Source organism: Trachemys scripta, chromosome 4 (genome assembly GCF_013100865.1).
Source record: "Trachemys scripta elegans isolate TJP31775 chromosome 4, CAS_Tse_1.0, whole genome shotgun sequence".
Classification (NCBI taxonomy): Eukaryota; Metazoa; Chordata; order Testudines; family Emydidae; genus Trachemys; species Trachemys scripta.
Window position 1 is genome coordinate 106,332,966 of NC_048301.1, and position 12,672 is coordinate 106,345,637.

Here is a 12,672-nt window from a genome sequence, read left to right on the forward strand (position 1 = left end):
GCATAAGCTTTCGTGGGTGAATACCCACTTCGTCAGACTCATGTAATGGAAATTTCCAGAGGCAGGTATAAATAAGCAGGCAAGAATCAGTCTGGAGATAACAAGGTTAGTTCAATCAGGGAGGGTGAGGTCCTCTGCTAGCAGTTGAAGTGTGAACATCAAGGGAGGAGAAACTGCTTCTGTAGTTGGCTAGCCATTCACAGTCTTTGTTTAATCCTGATCTGATGGTGTCAATTTGCAAATGAACTGAAGCTCAGCAGTTTCTCTTTGGAGTCTGGTCCTGAAGTTTTTTTGCTGTAAGATGGCTACCTTTACATCTGCTATTGTGTGGCCAGGGAGGTTGAAGTGTTCTCCTACAGGTTTTTGTATATTGCCATTCCTGATATCTGATTTGTATCCATTTATCCTTTTACGTAGTGACTGTCCAGTTTGGCCAATGTACATAGCAGAGGGGCATTGCTGGCACATGATGGCATATATACAATTGGTAGACGTGTAGGTGAATGAACCGGTGATGTTGTAGCTGATCTGGTTAGGTCCTGTGATGGTGTTGCTGGTGTAGATATGTGGGCAGAGTTGGTATCGAGGTTTGTTGCATGGATTGGTTCCTGAGTTAGAGTTGTTATGGTGCGGTGTGTGGTTGCTGGTAAGAATATGCTTAAGGTTGGCGGGTTGTCTGTGGGCAAGGATTGGCCTGCCTCCCAAGGTCTGTGAAAGCGAGGAATCATTGTCCAGGATGGGTTGTAGATCACTGATGATGCGTTGGAGAGGTTTAAGCTGAGGACTGTAGGTGATGGCCGGTGGAGTTCTGTTGGTTTCTTTCTTGGGCTTGTCTTGTAGCAGGAGGCTTCTGGGTACATGTCTGGCTCTGTTGATTTGTTTCCTTATTTCCTTGTGTGGATAACTGAGGTACAACCAACACCTACAAGATCTTCACTAAGCATTCTCAAAACTACGATATCCACACAAGGAAATAAGCAGTTTCTCCTCCCTTGGTGTTTACACCTCAACTGCTAGCAGAGGACCTCACTCTCCCTGATTGAACTAACCTCGTTATCTCCAGACTGATTCTTGCCTGCATATTTATACCTGCCTCTGGAAATTTCCATTACATGCGTCTGACCAAGTGGGTATTCACCCACGAAAGCTTATGCTCCAATACATCTGTTAGTCTTAAAGGTGCCACAGGACTCTGAGATAAGACAATATTTTTCAACTGAGACACACTGATCCTGTGACATTGTTTGGTTACAGCGACTTTATCTCTACTACACCAGTCAGATTTGATCACTACATTGATGTATATTGGTGGAGTAGAACCACAATTTCTCCTTGTCAGCCTGATCAAAAGGGCTTCAAGGGGCACTACATCAGGTCCTGTCAGAGCCACTGTAAAATCTGGCATGCTTAGAAGAATATTAGACCTACCAACTTAGTTTAGATGACGGGAAGTAGTAAGGGCCATTTTTATGTTTGACACAAGAAAACAAACTCATCCTCGCACCATCATGATTTTGCTTCACAAAGCAAAGCAATCTTAACAACACAATGAGAGATGACATTGTGCTGGTGTGATATCATGTTTAGGGAATGTCCACGACTCTGCACACCCTGTTTGGAGTACTCTGGACTGCCCCATTTAATCTGTCATCTCACAATATTTGGGAAACATAGTAATCCTTAACCCATGAGAACTTATTGAACCTCTGCTGGTCTGCCCACTTGCTGGAGACCTGGGATAAAATTTAAAACACACAGAATTTTGTCACAGATGTAAGCACGTTATTTCTAGGAACACAGAAACATTGGAATGGCCACACTGCATCAGACCCAGGGTCCAGCTAGTCCAATAACCTGTCTCTGACACTGGCTGGCACCAGATGCTTCACAGGAAGGTTGATGAAGCCTCTACACTGAGCAGATGTGGAATAATCCTAATTTCTAATAGCTAGAGATAGTCTTAAACCCTATGGCATGAGAGGCTTTTATTAATCTCTTTCTAAAAATATTGTTAGCATTAACTATTGTGACAAAGTTCCTCCTCTACCTTGGTGGGTCCTGCGCTTATTGGCAGATTTGCTCGCCTCACAGATTTACCCTGTGGGTTGGGAAACAGTCCAGAGACTTTCCCCTCTAGTAGAAGCTACTGTCCAGGTCAACTCCTCCTGTGTTTGATTAGGAGTTGGGAGGTTTGGGGGGAACCCGGGCCCGCCCTCTACTCCGGGTTCCAGCCCAGGGCCCTGTGGACTGAAGCTGTCTAGAGTGCCTCCTGGTACAGTTGCACAACAGCTACAACTCCCTGGGCTACTTTCCCGTGGCCTCCTCCCAACACCTTCTTTGTCCTCACCACCAGACCTTCCTCCTGATGTCTGATAATGCTTGTACTTCTCAGTCCTCCAGCAGTACACCTAGTCACTCTCAGCTTCTTGCACACCTCTTGCTCCCAGTTCCTCTCACACACTTCCTCTCTGGCCTGACTGGAGTGAGCCCTTTTATAGCATCAGAGGGACCTTAATTAGAGTCAGGCGCTTAACTGCCTCACCTGACTCTTAGCAGGTTAATTGGAGTCAGGTGTTCTCATTAGCCTGGAGCAGCCCCTGCTCTGGTCACTCAGGGAACAGAAAACTGCGTATCCAGTGGCCAGCATATCTCCCTTCTACTACTCTGCTGTTCCCAACTGGTCTGGGTCTATCACACTATATAAATCTGGATATATTTGTTACTCATATAAATGTCCAGTCCCTTTTTGAATCTAGCAAAGTTCTTGGCCTCAACATGGGCCTGCTATTTTTGCTATAGCATTACTATTTTTATAGTGCCATAGGCATGCCTGGCACTTTATAGAAGTCAAGTAAATTCTTGCCCTGAGGAAATTACAATTGAGTTGAGAGGTTGAGAATCCAAGTACAGAACCATACCTTCAAATCAGAGATGGAGAGATAAAAGGTGAAGAGAGAAGGAGGAGCAGATAGAGAAGAGTCAGAAAAGAATGGAGGACAAGTGAAACAAGAAAGCAGGCGAGGAACAGAAATTGAGGGAAAGCCATGGATTTTACTCCTAGCTGCCAGCACATTAACATTGAAATCTCAATTTGGATCTGTTGACACAAATCAGGTGCTTGCATAGGGGTTGGAAGCAATTTTACCTGTTACATTCCAAGTGCTTTCGATGTTAGCAACATAAACTTCATGGCCTGGAGTGATTGTATTACATCTGCCTCTCCCTTATCTGCTATGTAATCTCATGGCCTGAAGACATTATGTACTCTCTATCCCCTCTCTGATAAAAATAAAGCATATAAAAACATACACACACACAAAATCCCAAGCCAAAAATTCCCTTAGGGGAACATGCTGTGACTAGATAAGAGCAGGCTAGAAGGCACATAGCTACCTCTTGTGCTGATTGGGACAACTGGTGAGGAGGGGTGGAGGAAGGAGAATGGAGTGAGGTGGTTGGGGGATCATTAATGAGAGAAGGAGTAAAGTGGATGGGAAAGAAAATAACAAGGGAGGCAGAATGGAGCAAGGAGAAGGGAGCCAAAGAAACCTGATGGGGACATGATTGGTCTTTTGGAATTGTAGTATCTTTAAACATAAGTGCCGTTGCTGAACAGTAACATTTTAAAAACTGACCTTTCAGGAGCATGTGCAACCAGCACTTCTTGGGCTATCCCTGGAATATGAAAGCAGGACCTTCAGCACCAAAAGGATGAGCCTCTATCAGTTGAGCTAAAGAAACACATCCCATTATAGGCACCTATAATGGACTCATTAGCCTTTTATGTGGACCTGCTACTAGAGGGCAATAATCCTTGTGGGTTACACAAAGTATGTAACAACTCTTCCTGATATTCTTTGTGCCACATCCTATAACCAAAGCTTTATCATGTGTTGTGCATTGGTCTGGTTTTGGGACACTTAGTCAAATACGCCTGAGTTTTAATTCTAGCTCTGCCACTGATCTCCTCTGTGGCCTTAGGCAAGTCTTTTGATTCTGTGTCTCCATATCTTCTGTTGTAAAATGAGGATAAACTATACACCTCAACAAGGTGCTGGGAGGGTTCTTCAGTTAAGGTTTGCATAGTTCTTTGAAACGTATTGGAGTAAGTATTATTAAGGTGGAGGAGAGGAGAATGAGAGGTAGGGACGGAAGGATAGATGAAAGAGATGGAGAAGAATAATAAGAGGAGGTGAGCTGAGACAATGTGGGGAAAGAAGAAAGAAACATGGATAGCTCAGCACCTCTGAAAATCAGGCCACTGGTCTATGCCGGAATTTCCACACCTGGGTAATAACACATGGCCAGACAGAGCCTTTGGATATCAATGTGCTACACTAAGGTTTACCCCCAATTTAAGGTCCTTTTGCACCACTCAAGCCATGTAAAGGGGCCTTCGAGTACCTGAGAATCAGGCCCATTGTGAAGCTTAATTGGCCAGTAGTTGTATAGTGTCTTTAAAATGTAAAAAGCCATCGAAATGTTTATTATTTGATCATGTATCCCTATAACGTGATTGTCAATGATCATGCCATTGGCATAAACTTTTCCTAAAATAGCAACACCGCTCACTTTTGAAGTGTGCTTCATTCAAAGGCAGGTAAGCACTGTATAGTCAAACTCATTCCTCTTCCCCTGCGCTAACCTCTAGACCAGATGCCCTCCCTCTTTTCCTAGGGTAATTAAAAACATCTGAAAATTCTTCCCTGGCCCTCCCCCTGCTCTGCTTTCCTTAGTCTTCAACATTTTAAAGAGAACATTAACCTAAACTTGGATTAAATCCTTATTTTATCACACTAACACTGACCACCGTGCAATAACTTGAGCTGCTGTTTGCCTGCTCTTTGACAAACCAGCACAAGAGAAGAAGATGGTCCCTCAGTGGGATCTCAGCTGCATGCCAGTGGGATATTTTATATACTTGACTCAACTGGTGGGAGCATGTAGTTAACACAGAAGACAACTATTAGTGGACAGAGCTATGTGAAAACATTCCCACCTCCTACTGGTTTCGCTAATGGGGGATGAAAATTTTTTTCACATATGTTCTTTGCAAAGAAAAAAACCTTCTTGTTTTTGTCTTGAGCTAAAAATGTAGAAGGTGTAATGGTTTTGCATGGATCAGCTTATGGACCTTCCACTGCCCCCACTCCCTGCTTCCATGCACTTATTATTATTCATATTTGTATTGCAGTGGGGCATAGAGATTTCCACCACTATCAGGGCCCTGTTGTACTAAGCACGGTATTTACCCTACAGAAAATGTCAGTTTGTCCCAAGAAGCTTACAATCTAAGTAAACAAGACAGACAAAATGTGAGAGAAAGGAAGGATTTATTAGCCCTATTACAGAGGGGGAACAGAAGCACAGAAAAATCAAGGGACAGATTTTCAAAAGAGCCCCTTTCCCAACTAGGCACCAAACTAAATGAGCGCTGGGTGCTGAACTCTGAAAACCTGGCCATGAGTGTCACAAAGGGAGTTGCAGCACTTTTTGGAAAATGTTGCCAATTTTTTTGGTGGCTGAATGGGAACTGAGTTCTTTTGAACACCTGACCCCATCTCCTGGGTGCAGGGTAGCTGACTGGCTCCATGTGACTTGCCCAAGTTCACACAGGTAGATTAGGGCAGAGCCAGGAATTGAGGCTCAATCTCTCCAGGCCCAGGCTGACAACTTAACCACAAGACCAACCTTCCTCACCATTTTTGCCCACCATGTTGTGCTGGTTATTTGTGCCGGGAAGGCCCTGCCATTCATCTGTTGCCAAGGGAGAAAGTTATCCAGCCCATGGCGTGCCACTGTGACTTATATCAAACTCCACTCCTCCTCTGGATACTCTGCATGAGATTGTGAGAAAGGACACAGACCGGGGACAATGATTAACAAAGCTTTTCTTGCAATCAACAGTCTACAAGCCATTCTGAATTACTGTAGCGTACATCCCATGGGAACGAATGGTCCCCGTTAACTCAATGTCGGACCAATTAGAACAGACAGTGAATATAATTAGCATGCTCAGGAGAATGCATCTAAAGCTGTTTGGACACATTCCTTAGACCAGTCAGCAGCAAAATTGTTCTCACAGCTATTCCACCCCCGTACCATCCTCAAAAATAAAACTCTTTGGCCTTAACTCACCAATCCACAAAGCCTGCCATATCACCTCCGAAGTCCACTAGCTCCCATGGCCTCTTCTGGTTCTCAGCCTCAGACACTTTCCACAGTCTCCTAGGGTACTGTATAGTCTTTAAGCATGGGGTTCCATTCTGAGCCCCACCATGTCCCCTTTGTTCTGCTTTGGGCCCTAGAGCAGACCTAAACCGCTAGTTGGGGGTTCCCCGAGTGTAAGGGGAACCAGCATACCTGGTCCTGTGTCGCTCTCCTCTACAAAGTACCTTTATTCCCACAGAATAGAGGCATTAGACTAAAGAACCACTATTCCCCAAACATTTTTCAAACAAAACCCATTTTATGTGAAGAATGTTTCCCTAGAGTGAATATTCATGGCTCTTAACATCTCTGACTGGAAGTGGAGTTTGGAATTTGAAGAGATATTGGTCATCACTATTTTTGCAGAGTTCAACCAGTTCTATTCTTCAGCCTGTTTATGATGTAATAATACCTACCAAAGCACCCTCACTTGGGAAAAATAAGTAAGGCTGTGTGAACATGGCAATGTTCTTCCTTCATGATCTTTCCTTACAATTATTTCTTGCAATTCTGCTGCAGGCTATTTTAATGGCATTTTTAGCAAATGGCAGTTTCCAAATCAAATTTCAAGATTTTGCATCTGTTGGTGGCAAAAAATCCAACCCCCTCAGTATTCCCAGAAAGAATTTTCAAAACATATTTTTTTTTAAATTTCAAGGGAGTCACTTGAAAATAGTACTTATTCAATCTTATGTGCAATTAAATGGTCCAATTTGACATAATAAGACACCCTTTTTCAGACAACAGCAGCAAACAGATGGCACCCAATCAAAAGGACATTTTGGACCAGTTTTTCAAAACTGAAATTAAACAAATCTATTTTCAAAGGTTTAATTTTGTTGTGATGATCTCATTGCACACAGTCATAGAAATAAACAGAAGGAGCAGGGGAACAAAGAATGAAAATATTTGAGAGGGAAACAGATGTTCTCTGCCTGGAGGTCACAACTGCCCTGCCCTTCCCACCTTGCCAAGTGGGAGATGAGGCCTGGCCAGATCTCAGGGGTGCTGGCAGGAAGCAGATCCTTTATGTAAAAGATGTCCTGGTTGTAGAAGACTGAGAACCCCAGCCTCTTTTGCCCCCCTGAAGGACAGGGAGAACCAGCGAGAGAAGAAATCTTCCTGCACAAGGAGGCAGAAAGGGATCGCCCAGCTTGGACAATTCTTTTCACACCAGTTGCCAGTGCTGCTCCACCTACTGGAGGAAAGACTTAGAACCCTAGAAACTCCCCAGTCGGTCACCAGCTCCTCCTGCTGGTCTCACTTCATATTCTACCACCTGAGTCGTCCCCATGTCACCAGCCAGCGAAGAGGCAGGAGGAAGGAGATGATGCAGTAGCTGAGTGCCTCCAAGACATGGAGAGGAAAATCTTCCTATGGCAGACACGAGGAATTGAACTGGGGACCTCCAGGGCTAAAAAAACATGCATCTATGGCTTCAGCTAAAGAGACAGCCTCTTTTACTGAGAGTTTTAATAGAGTCCCATTCTCTGTGGATCAGGGACAGATGGGAACATATAACACATACTGATCCATGAGTTATATAGCATTATGGCCAGTGCAGGGACCGAGATAGAAGGCTTTGCGCTTTCTCTATTCAGCAGCAGCCAGAGGCTTCCCTAACTTGTGCTCATGACTACCCTCCCTTCTTTGTTGCTGTAACCAACAATCACCTGCAGGGCCGGTGCAAGGAAGTTTTGTGCCCTAGGCGAAACTTCCACCTTGCGCACCCCCCCAGCCCTGCGGCAGCTTCCCGCCCCCCCACCCTGAGGTGTCCCCCCCTGCTCTGAGGCGCCCCCCTGCGGCAGGTTCCCCCCCAGCCCAGGGAGCCGTGCGGCAGGTCCCCCCCGTCCTGAGGCACCCCTGCGCCCCCCTGCGGCAGGTCCCCCCCCGGCCTGGGGAGCTGTGCGGCAGCTCTGACCCAAGGGAACGCCTGGGCTGCCGGCGGCGCGCTGACCCAGGGGAACCCCTGGGCTGCCTGCCAGCAGTTCAGACTCCCTCTCCCTCCCAGCGCAGCGGCCACGGTAAAAATAAATAAATAAATAAAGTAAAATAAAATAAAATTAAAAACAAAATTGGGGGCGCCGCTTTTTGGCACCCCCAAATCTTGGCGCCCTAGGCAACTGCCTAGTTGGCCTAAATGGTAGCACCGGCCCTGATCACCTGGTCACTAGACTTCCATGGTCACACCTCCTCTGCCCTTGATCCATCCCCCTTCCACCTTCAGTATATACTCTCCATTCTATCTTGAAGTTCCCCGTGCAGTAGGGGTTCCAGTGAGGAGCTGGTGAAGAGGCCCTCTCTGGCAGTGTTATTCATTATGAGTGTGTGTCTGTGTGTGCGCGTGCAGGGTGGGGGGAGAGAGACACACCTTAATTCCCACTCCTTTGCAATGCTGAGTATGTCCCTATGAGTTCAGCTCCGGGAGCTACACCACTGAGCCATTAGAACTTCCGTAGGCCAGCAGAGATGGCGCGCGAACAGGCTCAGGCACCCTGGGACAATGGTGATGCCATAGAGTGGGCAGACCACAGCAAATACATACAGCTCAGCAGCAGGGAAAAGGCACTTTTTTTCCTTTAAAGTTCTGCACTTTAGGGAGTCAAAACAAATCCAAAAGAATGGGTGTGGTGAGAGGGGGGTAATTTCTTACCCGCAACACCTATGAGCAGTGTTGGTTTTCAGGAACGTGGCTTTCAAGGTGTTCCTTGCAGTGGCAGCAGCTTGCGAAGAGGCCGTGTTGTTATCAAATGACTGGATTACATTTGGAGACCAATTCAGAAGAAGATACTGGGTGCTAAAGCCATAGGTCCAAATCCTTGAAAAGAGCCTGCTGCCAGCCCCAGCGTATTGAGCCAGAGCCCCTGGCTGGGTGCCCGCTCCATGCCTCTGATTCCACAAGAAAAGGCACACAGAGAATTCTCAGAACCAGGCTAGGACAATATTTGCTCAGAATATGTTAAAGCTTAATTCCAGTGATCCCAGGGGCTTCCTGAGCATGTCCCATATATGGCATGTTTCCAGGCTTTATCTGATCCTCCACCTCCTCACACGTTCACAACTGGGCGCTGTCTAATGAGCATGAAGCAATATAATGCCCCACCCCTCGGGCTAGATGGAATGAACGCCGCTCCTGGATAATAACAAAGCCCTGCACTAGATCTTTGTATCTGAAATGGTAACAAATGCCAAAGGATTTCTTGGGGACCAGATGGCACTATGAAATGAGCTTGGATTGAAGTGGAAGGATGGTCTATTGTTTAAGGCACAGGACTGGAAACCTGCATTCAAGTCTTGGCTCTGCACTGATTGCCTGTCTGAACTTGGGCAACTGCCTCAGTTCCCCATCTGTCAAATGGGGATAATAATACTTCCTTAGTCTGTCCTGACTCTTTACATTGTAAGCTCATCAGGGTAAGGGCTGTCACCTGACTGTGCACAAACAGCACCTAGCACAATGAGGCCCTGATCCTGATTGGCTATGGAGCAATCTTTCTCTGCCTCCCTCCCTCGCTCCCTCCCAGAGATCTTTTTTCTCTGTCCACTCTCAGCCAGACTTCCAAGCTTCTGAAGCCTTTCAGTTCCTCTGACGCTTCTGAGCACTTTGCAGCAGCAATAGCAATGAAAGCCTTTGTCAAGAATGGGATGCATCTTTTGGAGGGACTAGCAATGACGCATTCAGACTAAAGACTAACTTACTGGCCAAGGCCATGCCCAAGTAAAACCAGTGATTGCCAACTGAAGAATGAAACAGTCTAACTAAAGGTCTGAGGTGACAATACCACTATACTCCAGCCCTGAAGAGGACAACAGCAGCCACGCACTGGTCTTTGTGCTGGAGAGAAGGAAGAGTCCAAGTTGTAACATTCCCCCCTATTAGTCAGAATAAAGGCAACTCTCACAAGGATAAGACGGAAAGGAGGTGGAAGGAGGCTGAGAGGTGATAGGAGAAGGATATGAGAGGCACACGTGACTTGAGATCAGCTGACATGGTGATAAAGGAACTTCTGGTGACTTGGCTGATAGCCAAGGACAATAGTTAGTGCTGCCTCACTATATCTGAGAGGGTGACAGGGGACAACACCAGCATCCAAGCACGGAATAATGGAGTGATGTTTCACACCATATCACGCTCGGAATGGTGAAGAAGGCTGGAATGTTAAGATGGCCCCATGATACAAGGAGTATCTTGCTGATCCTCAGCTCTGGCTCAGCCATAGTACTTTTGAGTCTTCTGCCCCAGGGCCCCTACGGGACCCCTTACTCCTGGGCAATCTGACTGTTCCTGGCAGAAGTTCAGGTCACTCCTGGGCCTTTTCAGAGCCCAGTTTACAGTCCCCTTGTCTCGCGCCCCTGGTGGCACTTCCCAAGACCCACAGCAGGGTGCTGGCTGGAAGCAGCCCTCCAGAGCCTTTGCTTATATTGAGCTTGTAGTGTCAAGCTGCCCCAGACCGAATGGGTTGAAGGAAAAGGTTAGCAGCTGCCTCAGGCTGAGCTCCCCTTGCTACTGGAGCTCACTAGCAGTCTCTGGCAGCTTCCCTTCTCCTGGGAAAACTCTCCCTTCCCCCCACTTTCTGTGGCCAGACTCATCCTTGTAAGCTCCACTTCCCAAGGTGGACCATGTTCTGCTGGTATGCCTAATTGACGCTGCCTGAGTGCAGGCATGCTAGTTAGCCTTTGCACAAGTGGGATGGAGGTGCGTCCCGTCACACTCATAGATGAGCTGAAAGCACAAAGTCATCTTGGAGGTAATCCTGCCAAGAATAGGTCACCAACACAAAGGCCTTCCAGTGGTAGTGCTGGGATTAACAACACAGAAATCCCAAGAGAAGAATTGAGCCACTTGCTAGGGCTAGTCATAAAGTCTCCGCTGAAACTTTTTTTGCTGGAAAATTAGCTGTTGGGGCAAATGAATTTTTTTTTGCAGAAAGTATCTGCCTTCCTTGAAATTTTTAACGTTTTTTTTAAGTTTTTGTCCCACAACCAAAACATTTTTGATGTTCTGATTAAAATTTTTGGTTTTCTGATGAAAAGTTGAACTTGTCTGATGAAAATGTCTATGAAAACAAACATTTTTTTTATTTTTGTCAAAATTTTCCATGGCGGTGGGGGGACAGGTACATTTTCTGACAAGCTTTACTGCTTGACAAAGCTCTTTAGTAAATGGGTCAGGGTCAGGCAATATTCCAGCTCATATAGAAGAATTGCTGGTACTGAAAAGCTGATAGAGCTCTGGCTTTTTGAAGTCTGGACATAGGCAAGGAAGCATTAGCTTAAGATAAAGTCAGCCAGTGCTGCCAAGCCAATGGCGGGCCAGACTCCTAAAGTCTGCAAAATGCAAATGCACACATAGAAAGTTGACCAATAGGGAATTTGCCAAATAGGGAAGTACAAACTAGCCACAGACCATAACACTATTCTACTCCCAGGGAGTGAAGCACAGAGGGGAAGTCTGTTCTGTACATCTTTCCTTGGTAACTACAACTTGACGTCCAAGGAGATAGATCCAGTAATGCATGTAAGCTGGATGGTGCAGAAAAAGGGACTACAGAAGGAGTGACTATCAAGAGTACAGGGATGGAGCAGGCTAGAGGGATGAATGGTGACAGTTTGGCAAATTAAAGACACTGGACAATGCTCTTAGTCTAAAGAAATGTACAGCAGAGAAACTCAAAAGCTGGCCTTCGTCAGAGGCATGATGGCCATATAGCCCCCCAAAAGATGGTCTGACATACCCAGGGACCACAGAGACAATTGCAATGATGAATTCCCAGAGGAAAAGCAGACTGGGGAAGGGGTGGAGGGAAACAAAAGGCTTGATGGGCAGGTTTGTGGGAAGTGGCAGGGTCTATAGCAGATAGTGTGCCCCTGTGGTAGGGTGACCAGATGTCCCGATTGTATAGGGACAGTCCTGATATTTGGGGCTTTTTTTTATATGGGCTCCTATTACCCCGAACCCCCATCCCAATTTTTCACACTTGCTATCTGGTCACCCTACCCTGTGGGATACTGAACTTCTGGGAGCAATTTAATGCCCTGGCTTAAGGCTATCATTCAGAGTGCATGCCTACTCCAGGATGGAAAGAAAGGCGGAGCTAGTTGCTCTGTAGATGGTACTCTGTAAAGAAACGAAATACTCTTGGATGCACACAATTGTCAAAACAGAGGTCTGGCTCAAATAGTGCAGCGTTGCTATTGGCCTCTGGTGGCAAGCTACTACAGAGCCTGCGACCTGCACCAGAAGATAGCAAGCATAGCCAGATGCACCTCTCATGATCAGAATCCACACAGTAGCAGTAAGGACCTGGATTTGTAGGAAGACAAGAAAAAGTAGAGTTTCCTGAGGAAAGGGTGCAGAGAGAGGAGCCACAGTGTAAAGGGGCCTTAAAGGGGGCAGAAACAGCTGCTTAAGAAAAACCCCTGCACTGAGGATCCCCTACCGCATCTGGTGAAGTGCTCGCA

The 12,672-nt window shown here is 46.3% G+C and overlaps 2 long non-coding RNA genes across 4 annotated transcripts in view; one reads left to right on the plus strand and one right to left on the minus strand.

Moving 5' to 3' along the window:
- The window catches only part of LOC117877304, a 30,412-nt gene extending 19,829 nt beyond the window's left edge, over positions 1-10,583 (minus strand). The window contains exon 1 of the long non-coding RNA XR_004645679.1: positions 8,864-10,583. This is a non-coding gene — a long non-coding RNA (uncharacterized LOC117877304). The remainder of the gene's footprint in view (positions 1-8,863) is intronic.
- The window catches only part of LOC117877302, a 46,553-nt gene that overhangs the window by 3,609 nt on the left and 30,272 nt on the right, over positions 1-12,672 (plus strand). The gene's annotated exons all lie outside the window — the stretch shown is intronic.